This window comes from Peromyscus maniculatus, chromosome 4 (assembly GCF_049852395.1).
Source record: "Peromyscus maniculatus bairdii isolate BWxNUB_F1_BW_parent chromosome 4, HU_Pman_BW_mat_3.1, whole genome shotgun sequence".
NCBI lineage: Eukaryota > Metazoa > Chordata > Mammalia > Rodentia > Cricetidae > Peromyscus > Peromyscus maniculatus.
Genome location: NC_134855.1, coordinates 126159976 through 126177806, shown reverse-complemented (window position 1 = coordinate 126177806; position 17831 = coordinate 126159976).

Genomic DNA, 17831 nt, shown 5'->3' with positions numbered 1-17831 from the left:
TGCCTTATTCAATTGCTTTTTGTGCAGGGTAGGTCTCATTTTCCTACTTCCCAGAATCATTGGTGGAATATATGTTTTGCCACTTTTGTTGAAATCAAGTGACTGCAGTTGCAGGGCTTATTTCTGGGTATTCTATTGTTTTCTATCCTGTTCTATTGATCTGCGCATCTCTTTCTGTGCTAGTATCATGCTGGCTGCCTTTTGTTTTGTTTTAACTTTGGCTCTGTAGTATAAATTTGAAATCAGGCACTGTGGCATCTCCAGAACTGCTTTTTGCTTAGAATTACTTTGGCTGTCAGTGTCCTTTATCATTTCCTATAAATTATAGGATTAATTTTTATACTTCTGTGAAGAATATGATGGGGATTGAGTTGAATCAGTAGGTCACATTTGATGATTTTGTAGACACTTTGATGATTTTTATGCTAATTTTTCTGATTCATGAATATGTGTTTTTTTTTTTTTTTATCTTCTGGTTTCCTCTTCAGTTTTTTCTTCAGTTTTCTAAGGTTTTCATTGTGGAGGTCATATGCTCCCTTGGTTAGGGTTATTCCTAGATATTTTATTTTTAAAACTATGAGGATTTTTTTGAAAGTGACAAGTTTTTGATTGATTTCTTTCTTAATAAGTTCATTATTGAAACATGAAAAAGTAGTTGATTTTTACATACTGATTCTGTGTCCTGCTGCTTGGCTGACAGTGTTTATTAGATCTAAGGGTCTTCTGGCTCTTTGGGGGTATTTTAAGTAAGGATCATAACATCTACGATAGGGATGCTTGGACAGCTTCATTGCTTACTCATGTCCCTTTTATTTCTTTTTCTTGACTTACTATTTTAAGATTTGAAGCATGTGGAGCTGGGATGATGGCTCAGTGGCTAAGAGCACTGGCTGCTCTTCCAAAGGAACCAGATTTGATTCCCAGCATCCACACGGTGGCTCACAACCATCTGTAACTCCAGTTCCAGGGGATCCAATGCCCTCTTCTGTTCTCCACAAACACCTGGCACACATGTGACATACAGACATACAAGCAGGCAAGACACTCACATAATGTAAAAACTGAAAAATTATAAAGAAAATGAAACACTGTCTTGAACAAGAACAGAGAGAGTAGACAGCTTTGTCTCATTGCTAATTTTAGAGGAAATATTTTTGAGTTTTCTCCATTTAGTATAATGTAGGCTACAGATTTGTCATATATATATATATCCTTTATTATGCTGAGATGTTTTTATTCAGTTTCTGGTTCCTTCAGGGTTTTTATCATGAAGGGTTGTTGAATTTTTTTGAAAGCCTTTTTTGTATTATTAATATGAGTGTGTGATTTCTATCCCTGAGTTTATGTACTGTATTACCTTTATTGGTTTATATATGTTTAACCATCCTTGTATTTCTGGAAAATAACTCTCAAGTTGAACATGTATTATCTTTTTAATGTGTTGTCAAATTCAATTTTCTGGTATTTTATTAAAAATTTTCATAGATATGTTCATCAGGGAACTTGACCTAATATATATATATATATATATATATATACCATATTATTTATTATCATATATAATACATATAAAATAATATACAATACAAATAAAATAATTATAAAATATATTATGGTATAATATGTTATATATTATTTATTATTATATGTATTATATATTTATGTATTATCTAAAATATATAAATTTTTTTTTTCATTAAGCTCTTATCTGGTTTAGGTTTGGAGTAATACTGGCCTTATAAGATGAGTTTGGAAGGGTTCATTTTCTGTCTTACGGAATAGTTTGAAATGTTTTGGTGTTAGCTCATCTTTAAATGTCTCAGAATTCAAAAGTGAATCTGTCTGGTTCTGGGGTTTTCTTTGTGCTCACAGACCTGAGATTGATATATACAGTGCTTTGTATGTAGACCACAGAGGATCCCATTGCCCGTTTTATACCAGTTTAGCTTGTTGTTATCGTCTTGATTGAATGTTGGGAGGTTAAAACTGTTTCCAGATGACATCACCAGAGATGTGAAGTCCATTATAGTTTCTCTTCACAGTTCATCCTGTTAGGTTTGGGGTCAGTTCCAATGGTCTCACATCAGTTGGTTTGGTTTGGGACATTATTTTATAAGGTATCTTGACTCAAGGCCTGCCTGGAACCTCTCACTTCCAGGAACATATAGCAAGCATAAAGGATAAGGGAGGACATTGATAGAACTCATCAGAGCAGCTCTGAGGTTCCAATCTCTTGTTCTCCAGGGTACATGACATGGCCTGGTACAAAACCCTAAGAGAAGTAGGCAAGTGGAGTGCCAGAAGCAGGTGTGGCCCAGCTAGAGTGTCAAGACATCCTTGCTTTATAAGAGCTTAAGATTCACAGCTCTCTGTGTCCAGGGTCAACATTCACAGACACATGATAATATGTTAAGAGCATGTTTTCAGAGAAATCAAGTAAGGACAGAAAGGAACAGAGCAGAGACAGCAGAAGCCCAAAGGCATCTTATTTTGCAGCTGTCCAGTGGGCATTGCCTGCCTGGCCCTGTGAATCCTAGTAGATATGTCATTTGTCCACCCCAAGCCTTTAAATGCTCACACTGCCAACCACTGACTAAAGCCTGATGCAGGGGATATGAACCTCGGGTCCTTTTGGTGTCTACATGAGGGGACAAAGATGAAACCCCCAAACAAGCCATGGCCATTTCACTCCTCCCTGGTAGTGAACAAGCCACTGTATGTTGTCCACAGGACTATGAGCTCGCACACTGTTAGACTCTGGGCAGGGAGGTTAAGCTCCTTATCTGCTTGGCTTGGTTGTAACCAACACTGCAAAGTCAAATAGCAAGTGAAACGTGTTCATCTCATCTTGAGCACAATTCTCTTTGTTAGACTACAGTGTCATAGGTTGTAAAACACACACCTCACTCTCACATAGAAACATCAGTAAGTTTAATTGCAACATAAAACAGCTGGCTTGACTGATTTCTTGCCAAGGAATCTGAAAGTCAAGTATGAATTCAGAGGGGCAGATGGACAATAAATTTATGATGTCTGCCATGTATGAATTCTGAGGGAGAAATGGGTATGATGGGTTGGTAATGCCTGCAAGGGGCTGGGGAATGGGAGAGTGGTAGAACCAGTCAGTTAGAACCCATTTCTGCTTTTCTCCAGGATCAGAGCTCATCTGGGTGGATTTACCTATGGTTCTCACCTTTAGCTCAACTACTGGTCAAGATGACCTCTCGTCTCCCTTCTTAAAAAAAGACTCCCTCGCTCTCCCCTTCCTTTCCTATTTTCTCTTACTTTGGTGCTCATGCTCATAGGTTTTTATTCTATAAACACTCTGTCGTCTTTGTGACATGGACTCATTCAGGACATGTTTACAGTACTTAATGACATCTCCCTGAGAAATAATGAGAATGCCTTTAAAGGTTGTCTTCTTCCCGTGCGTGCAGCAGGACGGCACGCCAGGCCTGCAAGATGAGAGCCGAGGGTCTGGCAGGGGGAAAATTGACTTAATTTCTTTTCACCACATGAAATGGGGTGTCTGGGAAAGATGACCTAAATGCAGAGCCTAAAAACCAATTAATTCTGAATTGTGAATTTGTGAGCGCATCAAGCTGTGTGCAGAATTTCCGATGAGGCAGACAACGCATACCTGGCTTGTTTGCAAAATGTGAAGATTTTTCCACCTAAATACACCTAATGGTCCATTATTAAAGTGCAGCTTCAATTCTGTCCCACTCCAGCTTGTAGACCCGCAGTGGTTCCGCATGTGATAGCAATTCAGCCCTCAGCCTGGCTGCTTGATGTTGGGTGGTACTGCTCCAGTGTCTCTAGGGTTGGCTGAACTCTTTCCCAGGATCACTTGCTTGTACTCTCCCTATTACAAAGTCAGGCTGTATGTAGCAACCCACATCTTCAGTAGTCAGGGCAGTGTATCCTTGGCATCTTGGGGTCAGTGACAAAGGTCCAGCCCACCTTCCCTAACAAAGTCCCTGGTGCTCTGTTGCTGTGTTTCATTCTAACTTCTCTGCCACGATGTCAACCTGATTCTACCACATTTGGGTTAACTCATCCGGGGTTCCCTGAGTTGGCTTTGTAAGCGGTATCATGTCTGGGTGTAGGAATACGAAGTGTGTGTGTGTGTGTGTGTGTGTGTGTGTGTGTGTGTGTGTGTGCATCCAGTGTGTCTGATGGATGATATGAAGTTGTGTGTGGTGGGTGGCATGTATGGCACAGTCAGTTGTGTTTGTTAGTGGTATATATGGGACAGCCATCTGTGTTTGCTGGTGTGTGTGTGTGTGTGTGTGTGTGTGTGTGTGTGTGTGTGTGCTGGGTGCATGTATGGGGCAGTCATGTGTATATGATGGGCATGGGGGATGGAAAGTATGCATGTGTGTGCAAGGTGGAATGTGTGTGACTCCTGTGTGTCTGCTGGGTAGCAGGGATGAGCTTACATTGGAGCAGGACAGGACCCTACTCTAATACGACAATACACAGGCACAAAGGTGGAGACCTAGGGATACATCTGCAAGGAGTGCCCAGAAGGTCAGCAAGCTCCTGGAAGCTGTGGTAAGGTACAGTGACCACAGGAGAGATCAGTTATTCTGTAGCTGGTTCTGAGATTTTCATCTCCAAGATGGTGAGACACTAAATGCATATTGTTTAGGTCCAGGCATGTCGGACTTTTTGACATTGAGAAACAACTTACCAGCTGTAAGTTCACACACAGGGCTCACTCAATCTAGTAGTAAAAAAAGAAATCACGTACACCAATCTCTCGGTGTTTTAAGTAATTTTACAGTTTCGTGTTGGGCGGCATTCACAGCTATCCTGTGCTACATGCAGCCTGAGGCTCCCAGGTAGGATGTGCCTGGAGCCATTCAGTTTGTCCCTTTTCCCCCCAGTAGCTCTTATAAACACTCAGCCCATTAATGAAAGTCTTTTGACACAGTCAGTCTTTGAAAATGTCTAGAATAATGGCAAATTTCAAGAGTCATGGTTTATGTTCTTTCTACCAGCAGCTTTCTTTTTCAGAACATAAATAGAGAACCGAGCATGTGGCCAGGTGACTGAGAGGTTTGACTGTGGAGTCGTGGGCCTGTTTGGTTTGTTGTGGCTGAAATTGTTGTAACTGGCCAAATCCACTGAATTCCCCTTTCCCTACCTGACCCAGGGCACATTCACCTGGGCCCAGGGTTAAGCTGGATAAAAGTCAGCTGGACTCTCACCTACATTGTTGTTTCAGACAAATCCTTTCATTCTTTTGCAGTTTGGTCTTCTGTTTTAAACCTCACTGACCCTTCTCTGCCTTCTCCCTCCTTGCTTTCTTTTTGGAGAAAAAAAAAACCCCACATTTCAGAGCTTTGCTGAATTTACTCATAAAGACCCAACCAATAAATTCCTAACTCAAAAGATTAAAGACATTTATGTACAACATACAAAAAGAAAAAGTCTTGCTTACATCAGAGCCCCTCTGTTTGCAAAGCTTAACCAAACAGAGACTAATGTTTGAAAGGCGAAGACTAACACAGACATTTTTTGCTTTTTAAAACGAGGCTCAATTACTCAAAAATGTTGCCTGCTTTGTTGGCTTTAAATGCTTTTATCTCGTTTTGATTTATGGCTGTCCCTTGCATAGAAGCAGAGCTCTGCTTAGCCACCTGGAGGCAGGTGTATCTTTTTTAAGCACACTCCCCAGAGCCGGATTCATCCATCAACTGCTCACTTGGAGCCAGAGCATCCAGCATCTTTTATCTCTGTGACCCAGTCACTAGGTCTATCTCATCACAAATATTTAATTCTGGGTGACAGTCATGGCCAGAGAAAAGAAAGGAAAATGCAGGGGGGAAAGCACATGAATTTGGGGTGAATGGAAAGAAACTAACATTTATTAGGTGTGTACTTAGGGTCAAGAAGCAGAAGACACACTTTCCAATCTCTTTCTTCCCCTGTGATGTACCCCGCTCCCCATCTCATCTCTCCTCTCTTTCCATTTTTCTTTCCTTCCTTCCCATATTCTCCACTCCCTTCCATTCCTTTCCTCTCTCCTCTCCTCCTCTCCCCTCCCCTTCTTTGCCCTTTCCTCTCTTTTCACATTTTTGGAAAAGTTAAATATGACTTTTAATAAGTTACCAAATTTCTAAAAAAGAAATCACCCATAAAGGACAGGCTTATTAAGTCCTAGCTACATCCTAACAAAATCTAGCTACTATGTAACACTAACTTATATGTATAAAGTAATGGTGTTTTTTTTATGTTATATTTCCATTATTTACATTTTGAACAATTTCCTTCAAATCCATGACTTAAGACACTGTGAATTTTGTTGAACAGATAAGTAAATGCATGTCTTAAAAGTATGGAGAATGAAGCACTGGGGTTACTGCTAGGGAAGCTGCTGAGTATGGATCCAGGCTCCTGTCTGTGAAGAATATGCTTTCTCCCTTTAAAATCAATGAATCTCTACAAGACCCTCCTTGTCTTATAATTTAAATGCTTTATAAAGATACATACCAATAATATGATGAAGCATCATCTAGATGATTACTGAATACTTTCATTGATAATTAAAATATTATAAGGATGCTAAGCTCTGAGTTGAAGGTCTGGGGTATGCTGATGAAGTCACAGGAGAAGGCTGGTGTCATCTCGACACAATGACTTTAAAGGGGCTAATCCAAGTGAGGGTTCTGAGAGTTCACTACAGCCAGCAAGATTGCTTGCCAAAGCAGTTTCTCGGCATTATCAAGTTTGAGGACAAAACACCCATCTTGGCAAAGCTGAGCAGTTCTCAGGTACCATTAGGTATCCTCAGGTTCTGACTATGAACACCCCTGGAACCTCCTAGTCTACCCATGGTCTATATACATGGCAATCTCTCAAGGGTGTCTGCTCATTACGGACATCATATATGAGAAACTGTAGGTGGGAAGCTTTCTCTTAACACAGAAAGCAATTGCAACAGGTCTAGCAGATGATAGATGGATTGAAAACTCCAGTCCTTCAGTAATCCAAGATTAGTGGGAATGGGGTTTGCATTATACCCCACTTTAGTCCTCACAGAGGAGCAAACAAATGGAGTGCTCCTCCCTGCAGGGCCTGGCAGTGGGGAAGTGTAGCATGAATCTTAAAAGTTCTTATTAATAAAATCAAACCTGAGCCAGTTATTGGGGTGAATGCTGGTAGATCAGAGAGACAGAACAAGCCACAGCTATCTCACCTTGCCAGATCTTCAGCTGGTCTTATTTCCTCAGACTGGATGCTTCTGTGTCCTCATATCCGAATGGCTCTCAGCTGAACTGTGCTGCTAGAAGCCTGAAAGCTTAACTAGCTAAAAGCTTAACCAGCCAAATGCTTAAGCAGGCCAAATGCCTCTAGTTTCTGGTCCTCATGCCTTATAGACCTTTCTGCTTTCTACCATCACTCCCTAGGATTAAAGGCTTGCTTCCTGGGATTAAAGGCGTGAGTCACCATGCCTGGCTGTTTCCAATGTGGCCTTGAACTCAGAGATCCCAGATGGATTTCTGCCTCTGGAATGCTAGGATTAAAGGCATGTGCTATCACTGCCTAACTAGTGGCTTTTCTGTTCTCTGACCCCAGATAAGTTTATTAAGTCACACAATATTTTGGGGAACACAATACCACCACAGGGAAGAGCAGGACATCCCACTGGTATGGTCCTACAGCTCTAACTCCCTCACTTCAAGTAACACAAACAAATGCAAATCCTGCCATGGGATAGTTCTGCACTCTTTCCCCATGGCAGGGCTGGACACTGTTTGGTCTGTGTTGTGTTTGCTTCCTTTACACAGCTCTCTTCTGCATGTGGAGGTTAAAACCATCCTGTAGGCAGCTGAGCACAGGTGAAGGATGGCCTTGAAATTCCATGTAATTGCCCTTTCCTAATGTGTTCACCTTGCCATTGTGGCCCTCCCTCACAAAGGGAGCTTGGGAGATGATTTACTAATGTCAGTTTTTTTTCCCCTCAGTGTACACACATGGCTCAGTCTTCTGCAAGCTTTTGATCAAGGGAGAAATCTCAGAGCCGGATGGTAGGCTGGGCAGGAAGCCTTCTAGGACTTCACAAAGGTATTCTAAGCTTGATAGGTGGCGTTGCAGGTACAGTTCAGGGGTAGAATATTTGCCAATCATCTTCAAGGCCCTGGGCCCCATCCCGGGAGACTGAGGAGCCCATTCTTTACTTTGAAGCTAAATTGGATGAAAATTTGGATAACTCTGGGTTCAGAATCTCTTTTTACTCTAAAAAAATGAAGACTATGGAGAGCTGGTGTGTACATGAACGACATATTTTGATACCTGTATTTATGATATATAAAATATCATGTATAATTTATCCCAAAATTAACAACAATAAACAATGCTGACACAAGCAATGTACCTTTACATAAAATAATTAGGTTTTTCTTAGACAAAAACAATTATAACATTAAAAATTTACAGCTATCTTGAATATTTGGCTTAGCAAAGAAGACTTTCTCTTCCTTCTGCCTGTATTCATCTGTTGTGTTGTATTTGGTTGAAGTAAATGAAGGGAATCTATGTGCTCATGGTTGTAGTAAAAGATTCTGTAATAGCCCTTTCAGATCATTGTGAATATTCTTTCTTTTGCCACACACAAGTCTGAATTTCCTAGAGAGTAGTTGCCTTGTGGTACACAGAGGACCTGACACCCTTTTATGCTTATAAGACTTTATCCATGTAAACAATGTATGTGTTCAGAAATATCACACTAAACATCATTTATATATGTAATTAAGCATGCAGTGAATAAGTATGATGCAAGAGTATGTTAATTAATTTTTTAAAAATAAGACATTCATGTATTACATGAAGAGAGTTTTTTTTACTGTGAGTTTTTAAAAGCCAAGGTAAGCCATCTTCTGTGCAGTAGAGTGCCTGAAGCAGCTGCATGATCTGGCACATGCCCATCATGCCAGTGTTCATGAGGCTCAGACAGGAGTAAGTGAATTTGAGACAAGCCTGGGCTGCATAGTAAGTTTGAGGCAAGGATGGACTGCATAGGGAGGCACTGCCTCAAACAAACAAACAAAAAATCAAAACAAACCCAGAGTGTCTTAAGTGGGCCTCAGTGGACACAATCTATCCTTTTCTCATCTCCCACTCTAGATTTCCAGAATCCTTCAAAGTCTATACTTGCCGTTAAGAGATGGAGGACACTCTGTCTGGCTCTCTTCTAGGGCTTTGCCTACTCTCTCCCTCTGCCTGAATGAGAGGCAGGCCAAGCCACACCAGACTGAACCTCTGTGAAGTGCCTTACTGACCGAAGTGAGATGTGGAGACAGACAGACAAACAGAACCAAAGCTTCATTAACCTGGTCACTGTATTTGCCTAACAGTTTATACAATGTCAGGGCAAAGCCTTCAGAATTTAACATTGAACCAGGCTCCAGTTTGGACAGAATGTCTGGGTGCATAGTAGGAACAGGGAGAAGAATGGATTCCTCATGTGAATGAGGCATTCAGCAGGAGCATGAATGATGCCCCAGAGACGTTAAAGGTGGATACAATACTCTAGTAAACACATCGTCTTTCATATGTTCTTCCTGTGTGAGGCAGCTGTTCTTCGAACACCTGCTTTGTCCTCTCTCTACAGTAGTTCTCCAGCCTCTTCCTGGATCTGGCTTCATACAATGTGGCCTGGACAGGTGATATTTTCATTCTCTTTCTGGTATTTCCCCACCTTCTTGTCATTGGACAATTGTTTCCAACTTGTATGACTGTGTGTAAATGCACTTGTCCACCAGGGCTCAGAGCTTAGTTACTGTGGTCCAACCTGGTAACATGAAACTGCAGAAAGAGAAATCTACTAGCCAGCCACCCAACCCACCTCTGAACACTGGCATTTCCTGTTACCTGTCACAGAAAACCCAGAATTTTGAGTCTCAACACAGAGGGTCCTACCGGCTGGATGGCACCTATTCAAGTTCATGGGAAGTTAGCTCAATATAGTCTCTTGCTGTGGATATCATTCTGTATAAATAAACACTGATTGGCCAGTAGCCAGACAGGAAGTATAGGCGGGACAAACAGAGAGGAGAATTGAGGGAACAGGAAGGCAGAGGAGGGGACTACTGGAGCTGACGCCAGGGCAAGGAGGATGTATGGTACCAGTAAGCCACAAGCCATGTGGCAAAGTATAGATTAATAGAAATGGGCTGAATATAAGAGTAAGAGCTAGACAATGATAGGTCTGAGCTAATGGCCAAGCAGTTTAAATAATATAAGTGTCTGTATGTTTATTTTATAAGTGGGCTAATGGACTGCTGGGGCTTGGCGGGACACGAAGAGAAAACTCCAGCTACATTCTCTCCTCGCAGAAAGGCTCTGGCAAAAGACTTTCTGGGTTTATCAGCCCCACACACACACTGAGCTAAGACCTCTCAGTGCTTCAGGCTGAGGCCATCTTTCTTCTTGGAAAGACTCCACCAGCTCCACCTCAATCTTCATTGTGAATTTTTTTTCCTTGTGGTTTGTGTCAAGAAAACTAATCTCTGTTCACATGGTTTCAGTTTCCAGGGACTATGCCTGCAACTGCCCTGAAGAAGAATTGGTGGACAGGTTTTCAGAAAACAACCAGGGAATCTTGCCACGACTTCACAGCTCTCTGCTGCCTCCTGACTATTGCAGCCTGGGGAGAGGCACATTCACTTGAAAATGCAACGGACAGGAGTCATTTACTTTGGATTCAGGCCAAAGAGTTAATCAAATGTCATTTGTAGGTATAGTAATTTCAAGTTCAGACCCATGAAATTTTTTTCTGGTCTTTTGTCTGAACTAGAGATGTGACTTAATGCTGCTGTGCTTGGGGACATTAATTTAAGGCCACTTTGGAGGCACAAGTCCCTGGGGGTAAAGAAATAGTTTCATGTCTTCCTGGACAGAAATCTGTTGAAATAAGACTCAACCCTCAAAGTTTAGAGTTCATGTCCTTCATGCACTTGGGTCCATATGTCCAAAGTGGCCTGAGAAATGATTTATCAGCAGTTAACATCCCCTTCCAATCAGATGTTTCCAGGAAAAGTTGAGCAATGGAGCTTGGGCTACATTGAAAAGGTTGTTTTTGCTGCATGTTTCTGAGAAAAGGCAAATTGTCAACATCACTGTCCCAGAGAGCATGAATCGATAGGCACTTCACAGGAGGAGGACTTCCACAAGAGGTGAAGCTAGGACAGCTTGGAGTTGGAGTTAGCTTTGTGAAGTCTTTGGGTGAAACATGAGGTTGGGGGTGGGCTCTGCCTCCTCTCTCTGTGTACTTGTTTCCTAGAGACATTCTATTTGCTAAGAAACAGGGTGGAGGATCTTGTTTGTGCAGGGAGTCCATGGGACACACTCTTGATCAACCTTGGGTGCCAGGGAGGAGAACAAAGAAGGATTCTGGGAAGAGGTAAGTTCTACATTGAGTCCTGAAGAATGCATTTCAGTCAGCATATTGGTCAGTGCCCTGGACTACTGTCCCCAAAGAACACCAAGAAACAAAGATGGAGGTAGGGACATGATAGCACACAGCTTTAATCCCAGTACTTAGATGACAGGAAGAAGGAGGAGGAGGAGGAAAGGAAGGGAGGAAGGAAGGAAGGAAGGAAGGAAGGAAGGAAGGAAGGAAGGCAACAGAGGTTTAGGGACAACAAATTTATTTGGAAGACTAATTTAGAAAGCCCCAGAGAGAGGTGAGGAGTAGAGGGACAATGGAAAGAAGGGAGAGGAAAGGAGGGGAAGGAGAGGGAAAGAGAGAGCAGGTGGGGGTGGAGGGAAGCAGAAGGAAGGCAAGCCAGTCAGTGGGGGGTTTGTACATCAAGTAACCACTGTGGATGACCTGATCTCTGTCCTTTTGGGGGTCATTTCCAGCTTCACATCCTGAAGAGAGGGAAACAGGACATTATCCAATGCCCTTCCCCTTTGATTAGGCACCAATCTATGCTGTATCTAAGGTATTGCTTTCTGAAAGCCAGGAGCACCACAAGCAGGCCCAGCTCTGAAAAGGAGTGTCAGCGAAGGTCTGAGTGTCAAATGGAGAGGTGACACTGTGCCAACTCCAAGCCTTCCAGGTGTGCTGGCTCTTCCTTATCATGTGGCATTATCCCTGAGACCCAAGGCCTTGCTGCACCCACAGTGGTGTGTGTGTGTGTGTGTGTCTGTGTGTGTGTGTCTATGTCTCTGTGTGTGTGTTTGTGTGTGTGTGTGTGTGTGTGCCATCTGACTAAATTGAGCTTGTCTTCTCTAGTATGGAGTGTTGGAAATGCATCTTCTCACTTGATTGCACCAAAAGTTCCAAAGGTTTCTGCTCTGAACTTGCACACGTTACCATCGTTGGCAGAGAAGAACCAGCTAATTTCCACGCAGCTGAGTAAAGTGAATAGAAGGCATAGCAGTTTTTTTTCTTTTACGTGAGTCTAGGATTTAGTGAGTCATGGTACTTGACCAGAAAGGAAAGCCCTTCTTGTCCTCTTGGCATCATCCAAGGTGAGTGAGTTATGCACAAATTCCCCAGTGGAGGGGACCAACATTTGAAAATGACTGTGACGGTGTTTAACAACACTGTGGTCACTCTCCTGGCCCAGGTTGGTCACCTTTGTCCTATTGAACTAGGGACTTTGGATCTGGAAACATCCAGTTCCACAGACCCAGGGCCAAAGGAGGCCATTGGAAGCTGTGATCACAGAACACATGTGAGCTGACCGGGGAGAGGTGAGGCCCAGTGGCTTATCACCTTCCCCTCTCTCTGACCAAGGACTGCTTCTCATGTCACTTCCCTTTCCCTAGGAAGCTGGCCTGCCTGGTCACACTCTCCTCGACTTTCCCACCCACTTTTCACACAGCCCAGAGCAATTCCTCTGCACATCTACTCTGCTGACAAGTGCGTGTCCCTGTTACACATTTTCTACAGAAGTCTGAGAAGTCACAGCAAACACTGGGCACAGCTGCATTTTGCAAGCAGTATGGAGTCCGACTTCATAAGCAGATCATAGTTGCTTCTCTGGATGTGGCAGACTTGTGGGATCATTTTTAACTATTTCTTTTTTGTCTAGCTGTATTTTCTATGTAAAAACCATCTTTCCAGGAGAACCTTTGTTTTCTAGATCAAAAGGAAAACAAAGCTGTAAATTGTCTTTAAAACCTCAGGAGAAATTACTGGTCAGGTTTCCAAGGTCAAGGGCTGGGGCCCTGCTAGGTTGCTTCTTATCCAGAAGAAACCCTTTTAAAGATTAAATTAGTTAACAGAAAACAAGTTTTGTACCTTTGCTTGACATCCGGGGCATCGGTCAACACACATTTCACAGTGAAACCTCTGTCCTGTCCCAGCCTTGAGTCCACTTGCTAAGTCCGGGTATGCTCCAGACATTAGACTGTGTCTCTAACACTCACTACCATGTGGGTTCCTTTGTTCTGGGGACTGGAAGAATCTCTGTTGTCATTCTCTTTACTCTATGTGGCTGTCCAGCACTTCCTTGTTCAGGTGTCCCTGGAGTCTGACACCATACTGTCTCTGGTAAGTGGCCCTAATAAGCCCAGTGTGGCAATGTCCGTGAACTCCCCAGTTTGCCCGATGAGTGGACCAGGAGCAAGGAGAGTCAGGCTCTCTTCTGGGCAGTAAGGAGGGAACAGAGGGCCCTGGAGCCTGGGCAGGTCTGGAAACTACTAGGAACTGAGCCCAGTGGGTGGGCTAGGTGCTGTTCAATAAGAATCAGAATCCAACAACTTTGAGCTTCTGGCACACAAGCCAAGCCTGCAGGCCTTTTCTGTGGCTCTCCAGTCCGTATCTAGGACCTTTCCTTGGGATTAAATGAAACTTAAACCTGCTAAATAAACACGGGTACAAAGAAAAATCATTGGGAGTCATTCACCTGCCATCAATCATCACTGCCAGGGTGTTCCTTTTCTTGACAGCTTACTGTAGGGAGGGAGCCCTTGGCTCCCAGGAACAAAGGCATGAGAGAAAGAAAGAAAAATAGCAACAGAGGAGGAGATTTACCCTGCAGGCTCTGGAAGGAAATTAAATGAAGAGAGACAGCAACAGGAAGACAGTTCCAAAATCAGGCCAGTGGTTGCCATGGTAGGCTCCACAATGGGTTCTGTTTTCTCTGTTTACTTCACTAATAATAATAACATTATCATTATCCTCATTAGTATTTAAAAACCTTGGGAGATGGTTCAGTTGGTAAACTTCCTGCCCCGTAATCATGAGGGCATGAGTTTGGTCCTTAGAGCTCCTGTAAAAAACAAGTGTATCAACTTATGCCTATGGCTCCCGTGCTGGGGAGAGAGATACAGGAAGATCCCTGAATCTCACTGGACAGCCAGTCTAGTCAAATTTGTGAGTTCCAGGTTCAGTTAGAGATCCTGTCTCAAAAAAAAATGTGGAAAGTGATTGAGGAAGACACCGGATATTGATTTCTCTCTCTCTCTCTCTCTCTCTCTCTCTCTCTCTCTCACACACACACACACACACACACACACACACACACACACAGAGAGAGAGAGAGAGAGAGAGAGAGAGAGAGAGAGAGAGAGAGAGAGAGAGAATTGATCTGAGTCTTCTCTGTGGTTAACATTGTACCTAATACTTCATTCATGTGTTCATTTATTCATGCCCTTATTTGCTCATTCAGTCAACAATGTATCTGAAGTACTGGAATACAATGGTAAAGAAAGCTAACCTCTGCCAAATGAAGACAGCATATAATTTAAAAGTAAATGCATGAATATATACTATTAGAGAATGATATGTGCTATGGAGAAAATTATGCCCAGTAGATGGATGAGGTTGGGAGTGGAAGACTGCTTCTGGCATCAGGTAAGAGGAAGAAGCCTCTCTAGGCACTGGTTCTTATTCTCAGTTCTAAGCAGGTGGTGTGATTGAAATGCATAGGTAAAGTATTTCTGAGAAAAGTACAAAGGTCCTGTGGTGACTTATATATGGTAGAGCTGAGATCCATCAGGAGGCCAGCAGACTGAGCTCTAATGAGTTCTGGCCATGAGAACTAGAAAATAGAAGAGCTGAGTGGTCAGAACTACCAAATGGGACAAAGAATTCTGAAGCCAAAGCCCCATTTTGATTAGGACCAGAATAAAGCACCTTCTAAAGCCGAGATCTTATTGTCCTAAAATTTTCATACCTTTTCCATGAATTTCACAGATGTATACACAAGTTAGAATACAGCTGTACTTATGGGTACCCAGAAGTGTATGGCCTGACCCTCAGCAAGACTCCACCATAGGCATCTCCTTGGGGCCCTAAACAAACATTCCAGGGGAGCCTAATATTCAGGAAGATAATAAAGCCAGTCTGCTGACCAAGTCAAGTGTTGTCATCCAGCCTTCTGTTTCAATTCTTAACTGGTTTCTGAGATCCACTGACTCAGCTCTCAGGAAGTTGGCGATTCTTGCCTCCTGACTTCCTGTGTGGGTGTCTTGAGCTAGAAGTGGACATTCTTGGGTATGCTCATGTGATATCTTTCAGCTCCTAGCACCTCTGCTCTGAGATGTCTAGTTGAATATCACCAGGTACTTCCCATCTGTGGCTTTCAAAAAATGGATATAGATGTAGGGATAAAGTCTGGAAGCAAATAGCAATGGAAGCCAGAGCTAGGAGAATCTCCCTGGAGGACAGAGACCCTCAGGGATGCATGGAACTTTCAGCAAGAGTTTGGGTGTCCCTGGAGTGTGTGGTAGGGATTTAATGTGACTGAGCCTGTTTTTGACAGACCTAAAGACAGACCTGGCATTAGCCTTTGTGATCTCTGCCTTTCAGCTCCCAGGCAGCTATGACATATGGCTCTCATTCCAGAGCGAGGCACTCAATTAAAAGTAAAATGTGTTCTGATATTGAAGCTAATATTCCCAACTCATCCAAACTGGTATTATTTGTGCAGGCAAAGCGGAAGTGGGAAGAAACCCAAATGCACACAAAGCCAGGCGAAGGTCAGCTCTGATTATAGCAGGCTGGCAATTTAACACTAGCGCTGCACTTTGCAAAGCATTGGTACTATTTGCCTCTTTCGAAAGTTCATATTTGAGAATAACCAAGTTTGTGCATGAGTGAGATGGAAATTTGTGTCTGGAAGAGGTCTGTGTGGTGCTGTCTCCAGTGGGTTTGAAGCAAGCAGAGCATAGTTTATCAGAGAGCACATGGCTCAAACATGTGAATGTATTTACTGTACACATTCATATATATTATTATTAATCATGAATATAATTTGATTTTTATGTAAAATGTTCTCTCTCTCTCTCTCTCTCTCTCTCTCTCTCTCTCTCTCTCTGTGTGTGTGTGTGTGTGTGTGTGTGTGTGTGTGTACACATAGATATGTAAACCCATGGCACGTGTGAAGCAGTTGGCTCTTTCCTTCTACTATCGAGTCCTGGGATCAAATTTAGGTCTTCAGGCTTGATGGCAAGCAGCTTTACCCACTAACCTCATCATGCTGGCCTACTTTGATTTTTTTTTTTTTTTTTTTTGGTTTTTTCGAGACAGGGTTTCTTTGTGTAGCTTTGCGCCTTTCCTGGAACTCACTTGGTAGACCAGGCTGGCCTTGAACTCACAGAGTTTCGCCTGCCTCTGCCTCCCGAGTGCTGGGATTAAAGGCGTGCGCCACCACCGCCCGGCCTACTTTGATTTTTTAAATGATGAAAGTACCTATTTTCTTCCTACTTCCCAGTGGGGGTCTGTTTGTGCTCTTCTTGGGGTGCAAGTCAATTAGATATTCCAAGGAATAACAGAATCTAGAACAGACACCGATGATTGTGGAGCGTACGGGGCTGTGTCAAGAGGATGCCGGGAAGGTGGAGGAGATAAGTTAGCTTCGAGGTGAAGCTTCTCTGTGGTGTCATTTCAATTTCTCTTTGGTATCATTGCAGCATGCACACCTCTTTGCACAATACCTGGTGATATTTTCATTCAGAAGCAAGCTTCCCATTTAGAGCTCCCACAGGGCTCAGATAGCTACCTCCATCTTTCTCTGATGCTGGGCACCAGTAAATCATCTAGTGCTCCTGCGCTGTCTCTGATGCTGAAGAAGGGTTGGGTCCTTTCCACCCACCTGCTCCACAGGCCTGTGTGCCATTGTCATAGCCCACCTGAACTGCAGGAGAAGGGAAGGTCCGCAAGTATCTGGGGCCACATTGCTTCAGTTTCTCTTTTAAATATAGACATTGGCCTCTATTTCCCTGTTTTTCTTCAGATGGGACAGCTAAATGACGTCACTGGGGAGTGTAGAAAGCAGTTAAGCTGTTGTTGGAATATTCTTTGGGCCTCCAACCAGCTCCCAAATAAAGACATGGAGACCTATCATTATGAAAGCTCAGCCTTAGCTTAGGCTTGTCCCACTGGTTCTTTTAACTTAATTCAACCTGTTTCTATTTATCTACATTTTGCCTCAGGGCCTTTTACCTTTCTTTTATTCTGTATGTCCTACTTTCCTGCTTCCTTTGTGTCTGTCTGTCTGGCCCCTGGCATCTCTCTGGCATCTGTTTTTCATCCTTTTTCCTCTCTTTTGAGGCTAAATTCATCCTCCTACTTACTCTCCCTGCTCATAAGTCCTGCCTATTCCGCCTCCCTCACTATTGGTGATTCAACTTTTATTGGAACAGTCACCTTAGGCAGGCAAGTTGAAACAGAAACACATCTTTACATAATTAAACAAATGCAATACATCTTTACATAGTTAAATATTCCAAAACATAAACAAGTACAATACATATCTGCATAGTTAAATAAAATATTCTGCAACCATTAAGCATTGCCTCTATTCACTTTTGGGGGTGCTTCAATCATAGCTGTAGCCAACTTAATATGCTCCTTCTAGCAT